The sequence below is a fragment of the Vigna unguiculata genome, chromosome 5 (assembly GCF_037176805.1).
Source record: "Vigna unguiculata cultivar grain cowpea cultivar isolate G323 ecotype 2 chromosome 5, ASM3717680v1, whole genome shotgun sequence".
NCBI lineage: Eukaryota > Viridiplantae > Streptophyta > Magnoliopsida > Fabales > Fabaceae > Vigna > Vigna unguiculata.
The window spans coordinates 36147253-36154461 of NC_140796.1; the positions used below are offsets into that span (position 1 = coordinate 36147253).

The 7209-nt window shown below is 41.4% G+C and overlaps 1 pseudogene; it reads left to right on the forward strand.

Moving 5' to 3' along the window:
- The first annotated feature begins 315 nt into the window (after window positions 1-315).
- On the forward strand, window positions 316-4047 carry LOC114171654 (uncharacterized; annotated as a pseudogene).
- Window positions 4048-7209: the final 3162 nt, after the last annotated feature.

The window sequence follows — 7209 nt, forward strand, 5'->3', positions numbered from 1 at the left end:
ACGTTTATTCTCCCTAAGTTTGTTTTAGAAAATAGTACAATAGTTATCACAGGTTCTTTTGGGATGACTGTATTATACTCTTGAATGGCTTTTCTGACTATCTGCTTACTTTATCATAATATGATATTTTGTTTAGTAGTTTAACAGACTATTAAATGGGATGTTACATTTTTGGTATCAGAGCAGTGGTTCCTTTAGGATCTGTAGGTGTGAGCTTGCCTTGTTTCTGTTGTGTGTTTCTCAATGTTGTGTCTTGGTTGTGGTATCTATTAGAAAGACTAATGATTCCTTCTTTGTGTGGTCAGATAGAGAACTATGGCACCTAGAACTCCTCCTCCTCCTATTCCGAATCCTGATAATCCTCACTTGGTGGGAACGATTGAGGCTATGATCGCAGTCATGCAACAACAAAACGCCAATATGATGAATCAGCAGAATCTAGCCTTGCAACAAATGGAGTCAGCTAGGCTAGCAGCAGAGGCAACACAACAGAGACACTTAGAGGCTTTACATCAATTTGGGGAAAACCGTTCAGCAGCCGGCTCCTCCCAAGCTCCACCACCCCGGGTACAAGAATGGAGTTTGGAGGATTTCTTACAGCATCATCCATCCCGCTTCGATGGCAAGACTAGCCCGGATGAAGCCGACCAGTGGATGCGAGACATGGAACGGATTTATGATGCTAAGCGGTGTCCTACAGAAAACAGATTGGCTTATACTGAGTACCTTCTTGCTGGAGAAGCCGTTCATTGGTGGTCTAGCATGAAGATGATGTTGGAGGATAGTCAGGACCCCATCTCTTGGGAGTTGTTTAAGAAGAAATTCTATGCTGAATATTTCCCAGATAGTGTGAGATATGCCAAGGAGGTTGAGTTCCTACAACTGATGCAAGGGAACATGTCGGTATCTGAATATGCTGAGAAATTTAAACATCTAGGCAGATTTCATACCTTGAAGATGGCTGAAGACTGGCAATGCAGAAAGTTTGAAAATGGGTTGAGGGGAGATCTCAAACTCATGGTGGCCCCACTCTCGATTAAAGAATTTCCGGCCTTGGTGGAGAAGGCACAAGTGATGGAGAAGCTTAAGGCTGAGGTTGAAGCACAACAGCGACCCCAACAGAAGGTGGGAGGATCATCAGTGTCCATGAGCAGACATGAGGATAGGGGGAAACCATACTCCAGGCCTCAGCCTCAGGGGCCTAGGAGGCCTACTCACCAACCTTAGCAGTTTCAGCCCCATAGGGCACAGTGCTTTCTTTGTGGAGGATCCCATATGAAGAATGCTTGCCCTCGGATGTCTAGCAGGAGGACGTGCGACGGTTGTGGCAAGGAGGGTCATTTCATCAGGTATTGTCCTATCAACAGGAATGCATCGCTGAGACCTTCATCACAGTCTCAGCCGCAGCAGTCCAGGGGAGGTGTGAGACCTCAGGCAGCCGGTCGGGTATATGCTATGACGAGTACAGAGGCGGTCAGATCAGGTAACCTTATCATTGGATCATGTATGATTGCTGGTAGGAGTTTATGCGTTCTGTATGATTCAGGAGCTATGCACTCCTTCGTGTCGGAGTCTAAAGTGCTTGAGTTGGGTCTTCCGGTGAGGGAGCTCCAGTTTGACCTGGTAGTATCCACGCCTGCTTCTGCGATAGTCAGGACCTCGACCTTGTGCACGAGGTGTTTGATAGAAGTTGAGGGGCACAAATACAGAGTGAATCTTATTTGTCTACACCTGGAAGGGCTAGATGTAATCTTAGGAATGGATTGGTTGTCCACTAATCATATTCTTATTGATTGCAACGAGAAGAGGGTGGTGTTTCCTAGCTTGGAAGATGAAGATCAGTTGATATCCTCGCAATAGGTGGACCAGGCAATCAAGGAAGGATCTCAATGTTTCTTCATTCTGACTCACTTGTCCGTTGAGGGGGAAGGTGGGAGTGTTGAGACACTTGTGGTGAGGGACTTCCCAGACGTGTTCCCTGAAGATGTGCCTGGTTTACCCCCTCCTAGGGAAATAGAGTTCTCTATTGATCTTGTGCCAGGAGCAGGGCCAGTATCAATGGTACCCTACAGGATGGCTCCGGCTGAGCTTGAGGAATTGAAGAAACAAATTGAAGGGCTCCTTGAGAAACAGTTTATTAGACCGAGTGTATCACCTTGGGGAGCGCCAGTGTTGCTAGTTAAGAAGAAAGACGACAGTTCTAGGCTATGTGTGGACTACAGGCAGCTAAATAAGTTAACCATCATGAATAAGTACCCTCTGTCGAGAATAGACGACTTGATGGATCAATTACATGGAGCCACAATGTTTTCTAAGATCGATCTAAGATCGGGATACCACCAAATTCGGGTCAAGTCAGATGATATTCAGAAAACCGCTTTCAGGTCAAGGTACGGGCATTACGAGTACGTAGTAATGCCTTTCGGAGTGACTAATGCCCCTGCCATGTTCATGGACTATATGAACAGAATCTTCAGACCATTCTTAGACAAGTTTGTGGTGGTTTTTATTGACGACATCTTGATATACTCTCGGAGTTATGAGGAACATGCTGAACACTTGAGAACAGTTTTGAGCATCTTGAGAGAAAAACAGTTGTATGCAAAACTGTCAAAATGTGAGTTTTGGATGTCTACAGTTCAATTCCTGGGGCATATGATATCAGCTCAGGGCATATCTGTAGATCCATCCAAGGTGGAAGCGGTATTAAAGTGGGGGCGTCCTAAGTCAGTGACAGAAATAAGAAGCTTTGTGGGGCTAGCGGGCTATTACAGGAGATTCATTGAGGGATTTTCCAAAATGGTAGCACCTTTGACACAGCTGACTAGGAAAGATCAGCCTTTCGCTTGGACTGACCGTTGTGAGGAAAGCTTCCTTGAATTGAAGAAAAAATTGACGAGTGCACCTGTGCTAGTGATTCCAGATGCTAGTAAACCATTTGAAGTGTTTTGCGATGCTTCCCATCAGGGGTTAGGATGTGTTTTGATGCAAAACAGGAGGGTGGTTGCCTATGCCTCGAGACAGTTAAAGAATCATGAGAAGAACTATCCCACTCATGATTTGGAGTTGGCAGCCGTAGTTTTTGCCTTAAAAATCTGGAGACATTATCTGTATGGCGCGCAGTTTCAGGTTTTCAGCGACCACAAGAGCCTGAGATATCTGTTTGACCAGAAAGAGTTGAACATGAGTGATGAGTTCAAATTTTTGCCCTCATTTAATATTTAAATTTGGGGATTTAATTGAATTTTCTGTGCTTAAAGATTGATTTAATTAAGATTTGTGATTATTGGATTTATTGAGTAAGTTTGGTAAAAGTGGCGTAAAAATTGATTTTAGTTGCATAAAATATTATTGGATATTCTAACATTTGTTAATGCAGCTGGAATTTATTTTTGGTCAATTAATAGTGTGATTTTAAGTTACAAAATAAGTCCAAAATCAAGAAATTCTGAAAAAGAATAAATCAGGAGCTAAATGCACCCCCAGATTTTATTTGCACACTCCTCCCTCAAGTGGACCACAAAAACCTGTTCTGCACCCCAGTTTTCACTAAGTTGCACCCCTCCTACCACTTAAACTCCACTCAACCAGATTATGCCATGTGGCAATCCCCACCTCTTAAAATTAGCCAACCAAAGCAAGCCACGTGGCAACAATCCTTGGACTAACAAGCTGTCCAATGGAAGGCTGCCACGTCATCATCTCCATCTCCCAAAACCCTAACCCTAATTTTCTCCTCTCCTTCCACCCACCATGGCAGCCGCCGCCATCTCCTCGCCGGAAACTGCAGAACCACCACAGATTGCAACAGCGCGCCACTGTTTCGTCACCATCTTCTCGCCTTTGTGCCACCGTTCTCGCCACCACCACAGATCGCGCAAGCACCATCGCGACGCCATTTCCTTCTTCCCGCAACAGCAGCTACGCCGCAACCACCATGCCTTTCCATCTTCGTTCGCGCGCCACCAACGCAGCAGCCATGGCAGCAGAAAACGCAGATCTGCACCGCCACCATCTTTTCATGGAATCAGCGCTCCATTCGCGTAGCACCATCACCACCATCTGCACGAACCAGTGCCATCGCGCAAGCTCCATTCCAGCCATGGCAGACGCACCGTCGAACCATCTCCAAAATAGCAACAACCTCCGCGAGCACACCGCCAGCGCGAACATCGCGCATCTTCTTCTTCCTTGTTCAATCACCACCGCAAAACACCATCACTGCACCAGATCGGAGAAGAAGAGTTCGCCGGAAAACGGAGCAGCCGCCGTCACGAGGGAGGGAGAAGAGTGTGAGAGTGAAACCCTAATTTCTGGAGAGAGAATCTGCACTGCCACGTGTCAGCATCTGATAGGGCAGTCAAATTGGTCAACTGGTCAACTCTGGTCAACTGGTCAAAGTCAGCAGTCAACTCTGGTCAAAACTGCGAATATGGCTAAATGAGAGGGGCAGAATTGTAAATTGGGCAGGAATTAAGTTGCTAATTAATTAAATAAAAATAAAAGATTTTAGCAACTGACAGATAAAGCCCAAAGTCCAGTGGAAGCCTATATAAAGAGACTTAAGGGAGCAGACGGACGACTGACAATTTTACAGCTGACAGCTTAGACACTTAGAACTCTTTGGTTTTGGCAGATACAGTCTCCACCACATCTCTCATTCTCTTCTTTTATTTTCTTTCTTTCATATCATCATGTATTCCATCAAAGCCATGGAGGGCTAAGCTTTAAGGGTTGATTCCACTGTAATTTCTTAAATGGATTCTGAGGTTAGATGAATTTATGTGTTTTGTTATTTTGATTATTGTTGTGGTTTTTGTTTATCTATGTCCTTTGCTTCTTAATCGAATAGAAAATAATGATTTTAAATCTACATGCATGCTAATCATATGAGTTAAAAGGTTTTTAAATTAAATTGAGACTTTACTTTGATTTTGTTTAGAAACTTTCATTTGATTAAATAAGTTTTTGTCAATAATTGAGACTTTAATTTGATTAGAGGTAATTACTTTAACTAAAATTAGTCAAGACTTTACTTTGATTAATTAAGTTTTCTATTTGGTAAAGGAACAAAGGAATAGACATGATTAGGCATAGTAAAATTAATTGAGACTGTACTTTGATTGAATTTACTATGGATAATCTAACAATTCTCACTTTTAATTGAGACTGTACTTTGATTAAAAGTGAGGATGCCAACAAATGAATTGAGTCTTTACATTGATTTATTTGTAAATCAACAACAATAATTAATTTAACAATAATCTCTAGATAATCAATGAAGAATCTAATTTAGAAAAAGCAGTGGAATTGACCTATTTACTATTACTGTGTTTACAATCTTCCGTGTCATTTTCTTTGCATATCAAAACCCCCCTATGTTTATAGTTGCTAGTTTTAAATTGCATTTTTGAGAATCAAATATTTGAGATCAATTCCGTATTCGTTGTGAGACGACTCAGGGTTATCTTAACCCTAACTATTTTCTTCACTACAAACTGGCAATACTGAAGTTGCTAAGTAGTGGTAATTTGATCGCCTAACGACAGTGATATCTGTTTGACCAGAAAGAGTTGAACATGAGGCAAAGACGATGGATGGAATTTCTTAAAGACTTTGACTTTGAATTACTATACCACCCGGGGAAGGCAAATGTGGTGGTTGATGCTTTGAGTAATTAAACACTTCAAAACTGAAATCACAAAAATCAGAACCAAGAACCCTAACTTATCAAATCTGAAAACGCAATTTAAGAGCAAAAATAGAGATTTCAAAGCTTAAATGGAATGCCAAACGGTGTTATCATATATAAATGCGAAAACCCCATGAATGGGTATTGTTCCAAGTCAATAAAACCCACAAAACGAACTGCCCAAGCAAGAAAACGAATTCAAAATGTAAAACCCTCAATGGGTGCTGTCAAATATGCATAAAAACGGTAAAAATGAGCCAAAAACGTCAAAAACCGCAAGGTGGGCGTCCATGGAAGCTTGGAGAACGAAAATGGAGGTTTTGAAGAGAGGTTGAAGATGATGGAGCGGCTGGCCTCCTTCTCATGCAGACCTAATTCGTGGTCATATCACCCATGCCACTCAGAATTACAAAACTGCCATTATGAGCCGCAGAATTACAAAAATGCCACTCTGGGCCTCAAATGTTGACCCATTGACTTTGCTGACGTGGAAATGACATGGAAATGATGTGGCAATGATGTGGAAAGTTTCTTCAACTAAATATTAATGTCCAAGCTCCAAAATTGCTTCACCCAAATACCTAAAAAATAATTAAAAACAAAAATTAGGCCAAATAATGTGAAATTAGTCCAAATTCGGAACAGTGGCCCAATAAAGCCCAACAAATGAAAAACACTCTAATGATGAACAATTAAGCACTAATCAACTGTCTAATGGGTACACAAAGGCTAGTGAAATGGAAGAAAATAATGACTCATCACTATATAAACTGTTAGCTTACCCTCCTTACCTGTCATGTTTGCCCTTGAACTTCTTCTTTTGCTATGATCACTTGCGACTTGGTGTGAGCAGAGAAGAATTTAGGTGAAGGAACTCCTCCTTTGGACCGGACCTGATCTGTGACTCCTGATGTTCCCTTACTTTTAATCGGTGTTGCTAGAGAAAGCATTTTGGAATGTATAACGTTTATTCTCCCTAAGTTTGTTTTAGAAAATAGTACAATAGTTATCACAAGTTCTTTTAGGATGACTGTATTATACTCTTGAATGGCTTTTCTGACTATCTGCTTACTTTATCATAATATGATATTTTGTTTAGTAGTTTAACAGACTATTAAATGGGATGTTACATCATAAATTTCAACTTCATTTCATGTCCCTCATCCCTCAAATAAAGGGAACCTTTATCAAGATTGAGCATTTTAAAATGAAGCTATGCCCATCTCAAAAGAAGATGACAAGATTTCGTGGGCGCAATATCGAATAATACTTCTTTCACACATAGTCCCGTATTGAATTTGATCCTTGCTTGATTCGAATGAAAGCTTGATGGTAACTGGAGTTTCTCCACCAATCTTTGGTTTACAATAGTGTTGTCGCTTTCGTAAACGAATGCAACTAAACAAGGGTGGCCTTTGATTAAACACCTTGTTTCTCTACTACCTTTTCCACCATCTTTATCTTTTATTCCTTTTCTTTTTCTTCAATTTCCATTCCTTCCACCGTTTATATTTCTT